Source organism: Emydura macquarii, unplaced genomic scaffold (genome assembly GCF_026122565.2).
Source record: "Emydura macquarii macquarii isolate MOO-44397 ecotype Brisbane River unplaced genomic scaffold, CSIRO-AGI_Emac_v2 contig_1477, whole genome shotgun sequence".
Lineage (NCBI taxonomy): Eukaryota > Metazoa > Chordata > Testudines > Chelidae > Emydura > Emydura macquarii.
In genome coordinates this window covers 11,297,731-11,316,221 of record NW_027131614.1, presented here as the reverse complement: position 1 = coordinate 11,316,221, position 18,491 = coordinate 11,297,731, and the positions used below count along the sequence as shown (strand labels likewise).

General features: G+C 40.5%; 1 protein-coding gene across 1 annotated transcript in view; it reads right to left on the bottom strand.

Annotated features, from left to right (window-relative positions):
* The window catches only part of SLCO5A1 (solute carrier organic anion transporter family member 5A1), a 124,175-nt gene that overhangs the window by 62,318 nt on the left and 43,366 nt on the right, over positions 1 to 18,491 (bottom strand). The window lies entirely within an intron of this gene.

The following is an 18,491-nucleotide window of genomic DNA, read 5'->3' as shown; positions in this document are numbered from 1 at the left end:
GCCCCATGCCAGAAGTTTGGAAGCCTAAGACTCAGTGTGAACCAGGAGAAGATAGGGGTTCCTTCCCTCTAACTTGCCTGCTGGACCCAATGTGTTAAGTATGTTCAGAGTTTGCCCACCAGATTGGGACCTATAGGTGAGCTTACACAAGTACTTGATCATCCTTCTAACACCTTAGGAATGAAACTTCACTTTCTTGGAACTGCATGATGTCAAGTGGAAGGCAGTGAAAAGTCTTGTTTTCAAATGGAATGTCAAAGTGTGTTTCACGCAAAGTCAGGGACTGTTAGTACCAACCGTTAGGGCAAAGAAGAAAATGGAGCACAGTCTCTACTGCCATGAGTACAAAAGGTGGTTTAGTGATTGCTCAGAGGACTAAGTTGAAAGTTCCAGTTTGGAATCTGTGAGGGTCAGGCAGGCCAGTCTCATTCATTTAAATGCCCTTCGGAACATGGCAATATGGTGGTGAGATAAAAGATCCTCTTTTCCTAAAAGCCCCAACTCAGACCCACAAGGATAAAAAAAATCAGGTCCTTGTGGAGGAAGAGGAGAAAGTCAACTCAGATCTTAACTGCTGACTAGTTCAGATGCCTTTTATGGGAATATGAAGGTGGATTACATCTTGTAGTGCGTGTAATACACTGGCTAAGTGCATGTGGACATATGTCCCTCTAGCAGCTGTCCCACACAGAAATAATAGCTGGTGCTTTCTGGCAGTTAGTAAAATAAATTTATCATTATGGCTCCAATGGTAAGAAACTTATGTAAAGCTTATTACTTTAGCTCAAGTGGTAAGGATTTGTGCTTTTGTTGCTGAAAGCCCATGGTTTTATCTTCACTAAAAACTGAGTTCCTTCTGGATTTCAGAAGAAAATCAGAAAAGTTATCAAAATGTTTTAACTGGAGCATGTTTAAATGTTCAGTTTACATTCTGTTAATGCCAAGGAGACCAGGTCTACATGCTTCATTAGGCTTAGGAGAAGATATACATTGAGATGGAATATAAGTTATATGCCTCTTAAGCAAGGAGTTTTGGAACCCAAAAGCCTTCAATAGAACAGCCTCTATAATCTTCAAAGGGTGGGATTTACATATTGGACATTGGGGTTGATGGATAATTAAAATGTGAGAATGTTTAGTTTTCTGTTTGTTTCAGATCAGATTATGGATGGTAGTGAAGTGTATTTCAGATAGATAATATATTTGATTTTGAAATCATTTGGAAAATGTTTCTTGTATTTTTTTATTTCCTTTGTATTGAAATTTTACAAAGTTTAAAATACAAATACAGAAACACAACCAATTGTGACAAAATATAAAAACAAATTAAACATAAAATGATATAAGTCAATACAGAATCAGATACTCATATACTTTCATTAAAAACTATAATAAAAGAATATTAAGGTTACAAAGTCAAGCCTTTAAAAATTTTTAAATGTCAGAATTAAGCTTGACCATTCAATCTTAATTTGGCCCACTTACGCATATGCAGTATGATATAGTCCTTAATTACATGATCACATACTATTTTTCCATGGGAACCCTGACTCATTCCCTGCGCATTTTGGATGCTGAAACTGTCCAGAAAAAATGAATTCCAATGCAGACACCAGACATGGAAAGTTTTCATCCAAACGGTTAAAATTTGGCAAAGTAACAAGCAACTTAAAACAGGATCTTATAATGGAAAGTGTTCGGCAACTTTACCTACAGGCTATGCTACTAGCTGCTCCTACAATCAACATACAACACGTCTAACAATAGCTTATTCATATAGCACGTCACCTACTTTCAAATATCATCTCACAGGTCAAATAAATACAAAGGAGTTACTAAATATGCCTATTTAAATCCAAGTAACTTTTATGTTTTCATCTTATGATTTGAAAAAAAGTGAGTGATGAAAGAGCACATTCTTGTGAAAGAAAGAAGCCTGTTTATCTGAGATCCTCATTATGGGCCCAAAAGCAGAATTTAGCCCTCCAGCTAAGTACTGTCTATGTGGAAGACAGAAATGCTTTTACACTGCAAATTGATTAAATAGACTTATTAAAGTTCTTAAAAAAAAAAAAAAAAAAAAAAAAAGAAGACGTTAAGAACATCTTTATTATTTATGAAACCCTGATTTAAAATAATTATACTTTGCCAAATTTCTTGTTACTTACAACTTGGACTGTGTAATGCCTTGAGTCTCACAAAGAAATCATGACATGCCCAGAAGGCCTTTTGTCTCTCCAAAACTGATTTAGCATTTTAGAAATATGCAAGCTTCTTGAAGCTATTAAATACAGCATCTTGTTCTAAATACTGAGCAATTTCTTGCTGACACTTTGCTCATTTGTTTGATCCTTGAATAAATAAATATGTAACTTACCATCAGACTTAATTCTACATAGCCCATGTTATCTCATTGGTCTATCAGGCTTTATCTGACCTGCAATATTCTAATTAAACAGAACAGCCTTTGGTACACTTTTTTCCACTAATGTTCTTTTTTTAAGTGAATGAATTTAAATCTCATGAAAGTGAGAGACTAGTATCAGGGTATGTGCACACTGACGGTGGCACAGTTGGTGCCACCGGATAGATTCACTGGGATCCACTGAGCGGAAGACCCACTCAATCGATCAGAAAGTCGACCATGTTAATCCACCCCCACAAAAAGAGTAACGCTGCATTGACTGGAGGGCATTTCCAGTTGGCACAGCGTAGTGGGGACGCCCGTGGTAATCAGAAGTTAGGAAGTCGACACGAGATACGCAAGCTATGTAGAATTTCACCCCAAGTGTAGACCAGGCCTTAGTAGCGCTTAGTATTTAAGGAAATTATTTTTGCAGTGTTTCATAGAATCATAGAATATTAGGGTTGGAAGGGACCTCAGGTGGTCATCTAGTTCAACCCCCTGCTCAAAGCAGGACCAACCCCGACTGTTTTTGCCCAGCTCCAGTTCCGACTGAAATACAGCTATATACAGCACGCTGAAGTGCAGCAACACTACTCAGCAGTTGTATTATGTATGCTTAGTAACTCTGAAGACGGGTTTAATCAGAAGCAGAAATAGCATACAGTAGAGATAAAAATAACAATGTACTCTCCATTCCATTAGAGATGGGAATGCTGCCTAAAATTTCAAATGTATTTTAGAGTTACTGTATACTGTCCAAGTTCCAAGCTCCTCTAAATATATTTTACTGGCAAGATGCATCAAACAGCCTGCGCTGTTTTTTAGAAAAAAGAGATAAGCCTTCATGCTTCAGGATATAAGCCAACTACTAATTGATGGGGGTGAAGAAGAAACCTGCCTAGTGGGCAGGTTATTCCGTAATTGTCTACAATGCGGTTCTTGCACTTTCTGATTTGGAACAAAAACCTAAAATTTTGCAATTCTCCATGAATGTGAATGGAACCCCATCTCTGAGACAATCTGCCTGAAGGGCTACCCTAGAACAGCACAGCCTGGAAGCCCTGCCATCCCTGCCACCAAGACAGTCCAGCAAGTGGGCTGCCAAGGAGCCAGGCAGACAAGCTGGCAGAAAAGCAGGCAAAGAGCCAGGCAGACAGGCAATGTGCTGTTGGAACGTCGTTGAAACTGAACCATCTCAGCAAAACGTTTTGATTCTGACAAATCAGCAAATTCCCACATTAAATTCTCGGACCAGCTCTAAAAGTGAATCTCTAAAGAACGTATTGTTGTGAAACAACATCTGTGCCTACATCAAGCCAGGAGGAGCCCCGATAGCCTTTTGCTGTGATCCCAGACAGCCAACCATGGCCAGGGAGAGTTGTAATGATGCATAAATGCACAGCCTTTGACTTTGGGGGGGGGGGTTCTTTATTCAACCAGAATGAATTCTTAACTTTAGAAATATAAATAAATAAATAAATACAATTTTAAAACACAAGTTTTTTAAATCAGGGAACAAGTGCAAAAAAAAAAAAAAAAAGAAAGAAAAATGTATGCTCTTCACAGATTTCCTGCCCTGCATAGAATATCTCCGTATTTAAAAAAATACCTTTATGAAAACAAATGGGATGGCTAACCCAGAGAAGCTCAAAGAAAGTAGATAAAGATACCACCAACCAGGCTATAATTCTGGTAATGACATCACCAGTTTCCTCTAAGTCTCCATCATTTCCACGGTAATAAAAATGTCAAAGTAATGGCAGGTTATACAAGATCATGTTTTTGGAGATGACCTCTTAATGCTATTGTCATTGTAGAAACCCCAAAATTTTCCACTATCCAGCAAAAAAAAATTTGTTGGAGAACATAAAAGTTAGAGAAATTAACTTTAGCAGGTTTCCAAGGGTATCTCTTGGGTTTTAGAAAGGGTATATATAACTCTTTAACAAGACTTCTTAATATTTACTCAATAGAGATGATTTTCCCATAAACTGATCAGCAGGATCTGAACCTATACTTAAATGGTTTTGATTCAGCATCAATCAAAAACAAAAAACAAAGGTGCCAGGATTTCAGGTTCAGTGATTCAGTTTGGATGAGGCTGAAACCTCATCCCAAGACATCAGAAGGACATCTGGTCCCAGGAGATTTCTGGTCTCTTTGTGGACCAAAATTAGCTCATGAGAATTTGGCACTATCTAATCCAAAACCTGAACCATATCTTAAAACTAATGATTTTCCAAATTGTTATCTGAACTCTGCCTCCCCAGCCCATCTCTGCTAGAGAGAGATCCAACAGCTCTGGGAACATAGTAGCACTTATATGAGTAGAATAAATAATACACACAAAAAAGTTGAGAAGACTATTCTTTCACTGCCTAGAACTCCTTGGGAGCACAGACTTGGCCTACAAAGATCAGGTAAATCCACACGTTCTGCAAAAATGAGCAATTTGGGACAGTTTTCATTTTTTAAAAAACAAAATTAAAAAGTTAGCCATTTTTGCAGAATATTTGGATTTCCCTAGCCTCTGTAGGCTGCCTCTTTGCTCCTGCAGGGTCTTGTGGTTCGTGTAATGTCACAGCATGCATACTGAAGTATTGCTTGGAAGGGGAGCATCCAGCATTACAGAAAAGAACATTACAATATTTAGGTTTTTTCTAAATTTAAATTAATTATGTATTGGAGTATAGTGTCCAGTTTTGGGCCCCCCACTACAGGAAAGATCTGAACAAATTGGAAAGAGTCCAGCAGATGGCAACAAAAATTATTAGGGGTGTGGGGCACATGACTTAGGAGAAGCGGCTGAGGCAACTGGGTTTATTTAGTCTGCAGAAGAGAATGGGGGGTAGGGATTTGATAGCAGCCTTCAACTACCTGAAGTGGGGTTGCAAAGAGGATGGAGCTAGGATGTTCTCAGTGGTGGCAGATGACAGAACAAGGAGCAATGGTCTCAAGTTGCAGTGGGAGAGGTCTAGGTTGGCTATTAGGAAAAACATTTTCACTAGGAGAGTGGTGAAGCACTGGAATGGGTTACCTAGGGAGGTGGTGGAATCTCCATCCTTAAGAGGTTTTTAAGGTCCGGCTTGACATAAGCCCTGGTTGGGATGATTTAGTTGGGGTGGTCCAGGGAGTTGGACTAGATCAGTGGTTCCCAACCTGTGGCCCAGGGGCCATAACTGGCCCGTGGGGGGCTTTCAAAGTGGCCCACGGCTCCCCTCCTGCTGGCTGCAGAAGGGAGCCGCTGCCTATGGACCCAGGTGGAGCGCATTTCTGCAGGGCTAAAAGACCAGTGCAGGTTCCTTGCTGCAACCAAGGGGACAGGAGATCAGCGCTGTAATAGGGAGCATGACAAAGCACTCCGCCTATGTCATAGGCACTGGGGTCCCTGCTGGAGCCAGAGGGAGGGGAGCACTGATCTAGGGACCCAGATGGAACACACAGGGCTACAGGATGTGTGCGGTTGCCCTGCTGCAGCCAGGGGAATGAGAGATCAGCAAGGAGGCAGAGACTGGTGGCTCTTCACGGTTGTAAAAATGATATCTGTGGCCCTCGAGCCATAAAGGTTGGGAACCACTGGACTAGATGATCTCCAGAAGTCTCTTCCAATCTTAATCTTCTATGTTTCTACTGAATGTGTTACTTAGCCTCAAAACCCTAATCTTTATAGTTCTTTATATTTGCAGATTATCTTTAAACTTCTCAAGTCACAAACTAAATATTTGTGTTATAAAATAATCATAATATCTCCTTCCTTGTGGTAGCAGAGCTAGTTTTGAATCCGTTACACAAATATAGATTAAGGCTCTTTTCCAAAGAGTAGACCACTTTTAAAAAGCATAATGAGGAAGCCAGTTGTAGAGACACACTTCATTGTGCTGACCACATAACTCATCTAGTTTTTATAATGCCTTCTGCACAGCTCTCACTGAAATCAAAAGCCTCATCTACCAAAAGTTAGCTGCCTTTTCTATTTAGGGCATGATTGTGTCAGTTATTTATTGCCCTGTGTTAAAGTTGTATGGAGTCACACTATGTTCAGAGAAGAATAACGACTCCCAGAGCACAGAGCAAGCATGCCCACTATATCACTCCTTAGTAGTCTGGTCTGTTGCTGCAGGGGAGGGGGCCATTGCCTTACCCCTCTTCTGATGGCTTATGCCCAGGAGTTGTTAGCCTGGAACAGCCTCTGTGCACAAACACTGCAATTATGTATACCATAAGCCAACTGTACACCCTGGCCCATCCACAATTTGGCTTGCATGTGAATAATTAGCTGGAAATGTAGAAATGTGGGAGAAGGATATTAATAGAAAAGAACGTTACACTACATCATCATGTAGTCTTTATGTATGTCTTTGGTCTGAGGTAAATAGGATGAAATTCAATAAGGACAAATGCAAAGTACTCCACTTAGGAAGGATCAGTTCCACACGTACAAAATGGGAAATGACTGCCTAGGAAGGAGTGCTGCGGAAAGGGATCTGGGAGTCAAAGTGGACCACAAGCTAAATATGAGTCAACAGTGTCACGCTGTTGCAAAAAAAAGCGAACATGATTCTGGGATGTATTAGCAGGAATGTTGTCAGTAAGGCATGAGTAGTAATTCTTCCGCTCTACTCCGCTTCTACTCTAGGCCTCAACTGGTGTATTGTGTCCAGTTCTGGGCGCCACGTTTCAGGAAAGATGTGGATAAATTGGAGACAGTCCAGAGAAGAGCAACAAAAATGATTAAAGGTCTAGAAAACATGACTTATGAGGCAAGACTGAAAGAACTGGGTTTGTTTAGCCTGGAGAAGACAAGACTGAGAGAGGACATGATAACAGCTTTCAAGTACATAAAAGATTGTTACAAGAAAGAGGGAGAAAAATTGTTCTTCTTAACTTCTGAGGACAGGACAAGAAGCAATGGGCTTAAACTGCAGCAACGGAGGTTTAGGTTTGACATTAGGAAAAACTTCCTAACTGTCAGGGTGGTTAATCACTGGAATAAATTGCATAAAGAGGTTGTGGAATCTCCATCACTGGAGATTTTTCAGAGCAGATTAGACAAACACCAATCAGGGATGGTCTAGATAGTCCGGCCATGACTGCACTAGATGACTTCTCAAGGTCCTTACCAGCCCTATGAGTCTATGATATGTCTAACCTAGGCCTGGTCTACACTGACAATGTAGGTCGACGGAATGCAGCTTCCGTCGACCACTTGAAGTATGCATCTCCACTGGCATGTCAGTTCTGCCAACCTAAATCACAGTAAAATTTGACTTAATAAAACCACCTCCGCAAGTGGTATAGCACTGAAGTCAAATTGTATGGGTCGAATGAGCATCAGTGTAGGCAGAGCACAACGTAAATCGACGTGATTGCCTCCGGGAGGTATCCCATAATGCTCTGTTGTGACCACTCTGGACATTCACACTCTGCTGCACCACGACCACATGCACAGGAAACAGCCTCTCCCCTGAAGCCCCGGGAAATTTTGGATTCCCATTTCCTCTTTGGTCAGCATGAAGAGAGCTCTGTAGCTGAACTGCTCATGGCGACTACACTCCCCATGGAACTCCAACATGGAGTCGACTTGAGGTCTTGGATCTCATCAGCCTGTGGGGCGAAGTTTGTTCTGGATCAGCTCCAAGCCAGCAAAAGAAATTTGGATGTGCACGAGAAGATATCGCGTGGTATGGTGGAAAAGGGCCACAACAGGGAAGCGCAGCAGTGCTGCGTTAAAATCAAAGAGCTGACGCAGGCATATCAGAAAACTAGGAAGGCCCCTTTAAGAACTGGGAATGTTCATGCTTTGCTGTGTGCACAGTCACACTTTGCTCTGGATCCCCTAACAGCCTTATGAGAATGTTACATTATATTCCTTTCTCCCCACTGTAACAGATCACCAATAAAACTTTACTGCTTTAAAAAACAACGTATTTTATTCATAGAGAGTTTGGGGATTGTGGGTAGGGGGGAAGGGGAATGATGGTGGGGGATGGGAAGGGACAGCAGTTACAGAAACGTACATTACTGCGGTTCATTGCAAAAATGGGTTTTCAATGCATTCCTGGTTGGCTCTCAGCATTACACTGGTATCTGACTGCTCAAAATTTGTGGCCAGCCTATCAACCTCCATGACCCAACCCAGAGGGAACTTTTCCCTCTTTGTTTCACACACATTATGGAGCACACAGCAGGCAGAGATAACAGTTGGGATGTTTCATTCACTGAGGTCTAACCTAGTGAGCAAACTGCGCCATCAGGCCTTTAAGTGGTCAAATGTACATTCCACCACCATTCTGCACTTGCTGAGCCTATTATTGAAACACTCCTCGCTGTCCAAGTGCCCAGTGTAGGGCTTCATTAGCCAGGAGAGGAAGGGGTAGGCAGGATCCCCCAGGATCATTACTGGCATTTCAACATCACCAATATTTATTTTATGGTCAAGGAAGAAAGTGCCCACCTGCATCTTTTTGAACAGTCCTGAGTTCCTAAAGATGTGTGTGTCATGCACCTTTCCAGACCACCCCACACTGATGTCAGTGAAGTGTCCCCTGTGATCAACAAGGGCCTGCAAAAACATTAAGAAGTATCCCTTTCAGTTTATGAACTCTGTGGCAAGGTGGTCCGGTGCTAAGATAGATGGCACGCTTATACCTATCACCCCACCACAGTCTGGGAACCCCATTGCAGCAAATCCGTCCACTATGTCCTGCATGTTTCCCAAATTCACTACCCTTCTTAGCAGAAGTCTATTAATAGCTCTGCACACTTGCATCACAGCAGCTCCTATGGTGGATTTACTGACTCTGAATTGATTCCCAACTGACCAGTAGTAGTCTGGAGTTGCTAGCTTCCACAGAGTGATGGCCACTCACTTTCTCCACTGTCACAGTAGGTCTCAAATGAGTATTCATACAGGGCTGAGGATAGTTCTATCAAAGTTCAAGGAAAGTGGCCTTTCTCATACGAAAGTTCTGCAGCTCATCATCCCACACCTTCATAATGATTTGATCCCACCAGTCAGTGCTTGTTTCCCAGGACCAGGAGCAGCGCTCCACTGACTGAAGATGATGTGTGACAGCATGCAGCAAACAGGAATTGTTTTATTCTATGGCTTGTAGAAGGGCGGCTTCAGTGACATTGCAATTTTGCACGCTGCGGTTCCTGTCTCGGCCTTGAAAATACTGTAGGATAAGTCATGAGGTATTTGCGATGCTCACAATGATTGTGCACAGCTGAGCGGGCTCCATGCCTCTCCGGCAATGGCATGCGTGCAGCTCAGACAGTTTTGGAAAAATGGCACCAAAAAGTTTGTCTGTCTGTTTTGGAGAAGAGGGGAGGTGGGAGGGAGCACGTTGCATCATGGGAGGACGACAACCTTCCCAAAAGGCACTGCGGGTAGCTGCACCGTGGGATAGCTACCCACAGTGCACTGTTTTGATTATAGATGCAAGCGAGGCTGGTGGGGACGCAAACCCCCGATGCAACGTGCGAGGTGCGATCACGCTCATCCAACTTCTTAAGTTCAGCGGGTGAAAGTCAACTGAAATGAAACTGATTTCACTCCGCAGTGTAGATATATCCATATTCACTTTTAAATGGTGCCACTTTGACGCTCACGCTTCCTTGAGGTGAATGGAAGTGGTGTTAAAACTTTGCTGCTGGAGACAATTTTCTGTAAGACTGGAGTTAATACAGCACATAGTAACACAGCAGCATCCTCATAACTAGAGCCGGTTGGAAAACCAGAAGTCCGTTCCTAAGGACATTCCAACATTTCCATTTTTTTTCATTCCAAATCAATATGAAAAGCCAAAATTTCAAAATTTCTTTTGAAACAAAAACTCTGAAAATTTTTGATTCAGGACTATTGAACGGTTTAGTTTCAATATGGAAAAAACACTCTTTTGATTATGCCAAAATATAGTATTAAATGTCTGTATATATATATATAATTAAATATATAACTATAATATTAAAAATAACACTTTAAATGTAGATGTTGCAACTAAATTAATCAAAATAAAAAAGTCAAGAAAAATAATCATTTCATCTTATCAAAATGAAACATTTCTACATCGTTGTTACAAAATTAGAGTTGAAATGATTTGTTTTGACTTTTGTCTCCATCTAAAATTTCATCAAAATTGGCATGTTCGCATGAAACGTTTCAATTTCAACAAAACTCCACTGTCTGATGGAAAATTGTTTTGTCTGACATTTTTCAACCATAACAGAGAAGACAGACATGGGGTGCACTGGCAGCAGTAAATCTCTGGGATGATGATGTGCTGGCTGTGGCTCTCAGGGGCTCATGGGAGACCTTTGTTAAAACTTCATCATCCACTTGGAGGAATATTTGGGATAATATTCTTGCCTACAACGGAGTTCCCCCACACTATATAGGTACACTGCTATATCACTATGGCCAGAGATTATAGCCCTGGCACTCATAAAAATACTTTTGAAGATCATTTTTCTTCCCTATGGTTACCCCAGATGGCAGATATTTTCCATCATTTATTCACAGGGGAATCTATACCCAGATACCCTTAGTATGTACATGACTATGCATCACCCCTCTCCCAAAGGATAATGCAGGTGTCTAGCTGATTTTAGTTAAGCTCAGAGCAGAGTTGACAAGAGGAGCATTTTAGGCATAGCAGCTGCTTCCAGACCCTGCCCCTTCACGTTCCCTCATATTCATGGAGACAAGACCCCATGGAAAAAGGATAGTTGGGCTTCCAAGAAGAGCATGCATGCAGCAAAGGCCCTGCTCACTCTCTCCTGTGCTCCCCAGCCTATCTCCACCTCCTTTTGTTTCTATCTGCCCTTACAGAAGGGGAGCACGAAGCCCTTAGAATATAAGTTTTGGGAGGTTTTCAGCCTTAGGGATCAATCCTGCACAGACTGAAACATATAAGTAATTTTACTTGCAAGTCCCATTGCAGACTCTCATGTGTATCCTTTCCAGGCTCAGGGCCTTACTCAGCAAACTGCTGAGTTAACTTTTTTTCTTTTCTCCATGAGCACACACTAATCATTCTATGTGTTTATAACATTTTTTTAAAATTCAGTTATTCCCTCAGGAAGAAACAATGCTGTGAGCATTGCTACATTTCAGATAACAACGTACAGTTAAAATCTTTAAATCATTTCCTTTCAAAATGTATCAGCATTACACTGACTTAAAAGGTATATCAAACCAGACATTCCACTCAAAGTAATAAATGGAGCAACTAAGCTACTTCAGCAGGCATCCTTGATTTGTATAGAAAAATATTTTCTGCTGCTTAGCACAAGATAGATTAAGACATGATTTCCCAGGCAAGTAAAGCATACTGAATTGAACATGCTTACTGCACAAACTAAAGGACTATGATGAATGTTCCAGCATTACCATTCTATTACAAAATGCTGAATGTTAAATTCTTATGTGCAAATATCTCCAAGGACTGGCTGATTCCACATGAAAAGCACTGCATCTTGTATTTTCTCTTCCCAATTTATTACCAGGAATGCATCATTTGTGACAGTATCCTAACTCTGGTTTAAAGAACTGTTCTTTCTAAACTACTTCTACTGCTTATTCTCCGATTGAGGTCATACTTTATAACACCAAAATTGGTTGCTGTGAAAATGATTACGATGTCAGAGAGGACAGGAGAATCAGTTCAAGTAAACTGAGAAAAAATAGGCTATTTACCTAGAAGTGGAGTTCTCTAAAGATACTGCCACCACAATGCCACTTTCTTAAATCTCTCACTGAGTCACAAGATACAGAATAACTAAAAAGTAATATGACCAGTCATAGTTCCATATGACTCAATATGTGTGTGCACAATGCTAAGACTGGGTTTATAAAACAAAGCAAACTAGCCCAGTTTCTGCTGATATATCCAGAATATACTAACTCTGAAGACAACAAAGGAGAGAAGAAATGTGTGTTCATTCAAAGCAATATCTTTGCTATATCCCTCCTGCCTCAGATTCTGATCATGACTTTGAAACAACCAAAGAGGCTGCCCCAAGATAATCTAGCCCTAGTGTTTACAGGGAGTTTTTAATCAGACATTTCATTCGTTCAGCCTGAAAGCTGAGAGCAATGGCCAACTTGTGGCAATCGCCCGAGCTCTAAGGAGTCTGTTTTATCTTTCTTTTCAGAGAGAAATAAAACAATAAATAATAAAACACATAGTCAACCTGTGAAACTCGTTACTAGGGGATGTTATGAAGGCAAGAACTATTAACGAGATTCAAAAAAGTACTAGGGAAGTTCATGGAGGATAGGTCCATCAATGATTATTAGCCAAGATGGGCAGGGATGCAACCCCATGCTCAGAGTGTCCCTAGCCTCTGATGGCCAGGAGCTGGGAGTGGATAACAGGGATGGATCACTTGACGATTGCCTGTTCTGTTCATTCCCTCTAAAGCACTTGGCATTGGCCACTGTCGGAAGACAGGATACTGGGCTAGATGGACCATTAGTCTGACCCAGTATGGCCGTTAAGTTTCTTATGTAATACTATTCTTCCCCCCCAAAAAATCTGGCTTTTCTCCTTTTACACCCACATATAAACACTTGACTAAATCCAGCCAGGCTGGATATGGATTGTAGAGCTAAAAAATTTTTTAAATATATCTTGCTAAATCTATTTAGTTAAATTAGTGACATTTCTGTGTGGGGTTCCTAAATCAATGTAGTTAAATCAGCCCAACAACCTTAGGTGGACACTCTTCAATAGGATTAAATCAGCTTGTTACTGAAGTAAGATGAATCAGCTTTAGCCACACTCAAACTGATTTGAGAGTGTCCATATAAGGAGGTTCCTGCAAATACTTATGCACATGCTTAACTTTAAGCATGGGAGTAGTCTACATTGACTTCAATGATTCATGTGAGTAAAGTTAAGCATTCATGTGTTTGCAAGATCAAGGTCTAAATTACAAGCAAAATTGCACTTGCACATTTTCCACGTGGTGCCAAAAAAGCATGAAATCAATTGCACCCCTAAGTGTAAAAAAATTGGCAGGACTGGCCATGCCAATACCTAGTTAAATGCACAAGTAAGGGAACACTCAAAATTGATTTTCTTAAACTTAAGAGGTGTATTTCTGCATATGAGGAATTATTTCTTTGAAAAGCACTTTGGGCCAAATTTTGCTCTCAGATATACACATGCAACTAACTCTGAAGTCAATGAAAGTGATGCAGCTGAACCTGAGGGCAGAATACTGCCATCTGATTTCAGTGCTTTGCTGTCTTCTGGAACCCAGTTATTGAAAGCAACACACTTTGACCATTTTTATTTTAATTGATTAAAGTCCCATGTAGTAATATATCACAAAGCTAAGACTAGTGTATAAATCCCACAAAAGTCACTAAATACATAAAACAAAAAAGTACAAATAAAAATAAAAATGAAAACTAGTATGAAATAATACACTGCAGAATAATAGTTTAACTTTATCTGATTCACGAAAACAGGCCCCATTCAGATGACAAAGAACTTATTCTTTGAGAGAGTAAGCTCCATATCTTAATTATTTTGCAGATTATCTTCTACTGGAAAACACCTGGAATTTCAAATGAACATTTTCATTGTGGGAGGTTTCCCCATCCCTCCCTCGAGCTAGGAGGCAGTTCATCTCCCTTCACTTGTGGACCCTGGCAGATCTTCAGACACTTTGACCATTCATGGGCACTCCTGCCCTTGCCTTGAATACATATACGGGGTTAGTCACAATCCAGCCCAGAGACTGCTGAGGTCTTTAACCAACATTATAAAAGCCTTTATGACTCTGAATCATATAAAGATAAGAGCACACACAACAGTCTTTGCCAGTTGTCCAACAAGAACTTTATTCAGATTATTGAAGGGAATACTATATTAAAGAAGCAATTAAAAATCTAAGAAAGCCCAGCCTAGCGAGGTCCCCAGCCACGTTCAGAAATACTTTCAAAACCTCAGGCCAATATCAAAACTTTGATTTAAGAACTCCGAAATCCCCAAGTAACCTTCAGGGAAACTTCACAAAAGCAATCATTACTTTAATTTCCAATTCAGAATGTGATCCACTTAACTGGGCTATCATCCTCTGTCCTTTGTTAATACAACTCTAAAAGAAGTCAGCCTCTGGACTCCAGGAAATAAATTCATCTCCTCATCCTGCATTAATCAAACACAGAAGGCTAAATCCCACTCACTTATTCATTTAAGAGTGAATTAGCCCAGCCCACCTGTGCCTCTTGCAATGGGCCTGATAGAGAAATCAGTTAGTCTCTACAAAGAGCTGGTTTCTATAAAAGCAGGGGAACAGAAAACAAGGAAAGGAAGCTGTGGCAGAAAATGCAAAAGAGCTGCAATGATAAGGCAGCTCCTGCAAGTGATCTTTGATTGGGAGAAGGGTTTGGGCCTGAAAGAACCTGTAGCTAGGAAAGGCTAAGAGTGCCAGGCAGGACAGAAGCCTGGAAATGGCTGCCAACAGCAGAGTCTAGGGAAGACGAAATGAAGACTCCAGCTAGGAAGGGCTGGGAGTGGCCTGCTAAAAATAGGGAATTGAGTTGAACGTTGTAGACTTTATTTATCTATCTATTATTTTATTATTATCTGGAATTTTGTTCTGAAATTTTATGTTAATAAACACAGACCCTAAGGGGGGGGGTGTTTGAAGAGAGCAGTCTGTGTCAAGTGTATTAAGGGTGCATGAAGAGAGGAAACTGAAGCACGGTGCTGCAGAGACACCAACTGCCACGAGGGGGCATGTGGAACACAGCTGTCCTGTTACACAGAGGATGTCTTGGGACTCAGATGCTTGCTGTGAGCTCTCAAACATTAACAAATGGGGCTACAATGTTGAATCTTTAACAGAGACAGCCTCTCTCTTATATTTCTCTCTTAGTCTTTGGAGTTAAATAACTGTTAACAAAAACAAACAACCTCTTAGGCAGAGCAATATTGCCTCATTGTTTGCTTGTACTCCACTGTCTGGTTGCCGGAATTTATATGTGGCATCTTCTCTTCTACTTAGCTTGGAGGCAGAAACCATCCTTGTTCTGTGTTTGTAAAGCCCCTTACACAATGGGGTTCTGGTCCATGCCTTGGGCTATTAGGTGCTATTGTAATACAAATAATAATATGTTTTAAACAGTCTGAGCCAGAATCAAGTGAAGTCAATGGGAGTCTTCCCATTTTTCAATAGGCTTTTAGATCAGGGCTTAACAGTCCAGCTTTTAGTCTCTGGATTCTCATGTCATTCCACTCTCACTTCATCTAGTCACTTGATAGACTTCCAGGGTAGACAATATCAGAATTTCTAATTTAAATGGCAAGCAAGAATAAAAGATTTGGGGCTAAAACCTTTAAGGGATTCATCGTGTATCAAAAAAAGGGCAAATATCAGGAAATAGCCACTGTGTTTTCCTTTACAGTTCATTTTAAGTATTTTGTGATCAGATATGCAAAAGACCTCGATTCCACTGTTAAATTTAATCTAGACAGGTTAATAACATTATTAGATTATCTCCTTCCCTTAATCTCTCTTGATAAGGCAGACAAGAACCAACTAAAATAGAAAATACTCATTAGGCCATTAGAGTTTTTGCATGCTAGAGAATACAAAGCTGTTCCAGTTATGACCTCTCTTTTCTTTAACTCTTAACTTTTAAAAATACATAACTGTCCTACTGAGATAGTTATGGCTGCTTGCGTTAAAATAACACTGAATTCAAAAACAGCTGAACTTTGAAACTTGACATGCAAATAGACCTTATTGAGGAGTATATCCATGATCAAGTTTGGGGTTTTTTTTAAAGTGATTATTTCTAAAGTTATGTGACTTAAAAAAACACTCTAAGCATACTCAGCTCTACAGCCAAAAACATAATTCTTATGAAGAAACCAACCAGCAAGAATATTATGGGGTTGCATTTTGAAGATTTTTCTTTAACTAACATTTTCTTTCCCATCAGAAGTGCAAGAACCAAAGCTGTAGACCACACAGCAAATAACCACAAAAGTAACAGCCAACAGTGACTTTGATGGGTTCAGATTCAGATTTACAGAAGCACCACAGTAGTTGAGCAGTTAGGATCATAGATAACAGGACAAGCACAAGAGAAGTGTGAAGAAAATAGTGATTAAAAGCTGATGCCACAAATGCACCACTAAGCAGAAAATCCAAAAGAGAACTGGGCAATTTAGTAAGGGGAGTTGAGCTAGTATTGCAGGCTGCAGATAGCCTAAATGACAGGAGTGAGAAGCATTTGTAAGAGACACAGTAGCAGGGCAATTGGAGATTGAATAGAGGGCAACCAGTTCCTAAAGTGGACTGTGGGCCTGGCTGAATAACCCTGTTTTGATCATATTTTTAAAAAGCCGATTAAAATCATATGTCCTACCCATAGGGGGGCCAAAATAGTGCTAACCAAAACTATTTTAAAATGTGGGTTCTTTAGTCTTTTTTGTGGGGCGGGACCTTAGGTTCTCAAAGGAAGATTGAGGAGTTCAAACAGTTCTCACTGGCACAATGTCCAGATTTTAGAGAGTATAGCCAGGCACCTACCGAAACTGCATGTACAAACTGGGTAACTGCACACAAATCTACAATTTGCACATGCAAGTTAGGCTACGGCTACACTGACGGCAGCAAAGTCACCGCCGTCAGATCGATTGCTCTGGATCGACTGAGCAGTCAGTGAAAACCCGCTCAGTCGATCCAGAAATCGGCGTATTAAGACCACCTTCGCAAGTGGCGTAGTGCTGCGTCGATGGGAACATGGTTCCCGTCGGCACAGTGCAGTGAAGACGGTGCGCAGAAAGGGAGCTCAGAAGTCGACAGGAGTTACGCAAGTTTTTTGCATAGCTTGCATAACTCCCGTCGACTGCCACCGAATCCCAGAGGAAAGTGTAGACAGGGTCTTAGACACACATTTTGTATGCTCAATTACTCACCTAAACTATTTAAAAACCAGGACCACTGTACCCAGGAGAGAAACTATAAGGGGTGGGCTGAGCTAAGACAACCATTCCTGGCAGAGGGTGAAAGTCACTGATGGTCAAAGAATTTTGTGTACAGTTTTCTTCTGCTTACCCTCAGAGGGACCGGCATCACTAATAAAAGGTAAATTAGTAAAAGCAAGATGAAATTCAAATACATTCTCTGGAAATTAATTTTCTTTCCAAAGCAAAACTGTGGGACCTATGCCTAGAATCCCTAGATCCATTACTCAGGACTTTGATGATTGATTTCTTTTTAGATCAAGCTAAGTGAGTTCTATTGTTACCTTTTACAATTAAACTATAAGAATGGTCAAGTGACTATCTTAACTCTATTTCTTCTTCTCCTCTCTCTCTCTCTCCCACCCTTTAGTTGCAGTTATATTTCCATTCTTCATCTGAAACAATAATTACAGTTTATTACTCATATCTGTGTGTACCTCTGCCTCTAAACAAATGTGCATTATTACAGTAGCCTTCAGCTGACCCTGGTAGTTATATTATGCAACATTTAGTATATTGTTGAACTAACTATTTTCCTACCTTCATTCATTCAAAGAAACGTAAAGAAGTGACAGTCTGAATAAGTAATTATTAAATAATGATTGGCAAAGTAAAATGTAAAGTCCTCTCCATGGTATGTCTGGATCCATATTTGAAACCATTCATAAAACACTGTCACAGCTCAACCACTTGGAAATACCATTTACTTCCACACCTACCAGGGTTACAAACAGGTCTCACCAGAGAATAACTATTCCGTTTTGCTGCAGTTTTTGAGGTATACACATTTGGTTTTGTTCCACACTGGAACCTTTTGAATGTTTTCATGAAATTGGAAATTTGTTGGAATGTCTGTTGTTGTACCAAAACCTGCACATTCCAGGGGACATGGGAAATGTATGTGCATCTCCCTCTAGCCTGGTGGTTGGGGATGTAGAAGATGGAGGTTCAAATCCCTGCTCTGCCTGATTCAGAGCAGAGTTTTCCATCCCAGATCACTCTGTCCCAAAATATTTCATTTCAACCTTATCTGTTCAACTATATTAAAGTTCAAATGTTTTATCTTTTATAATTATATTATAATATAA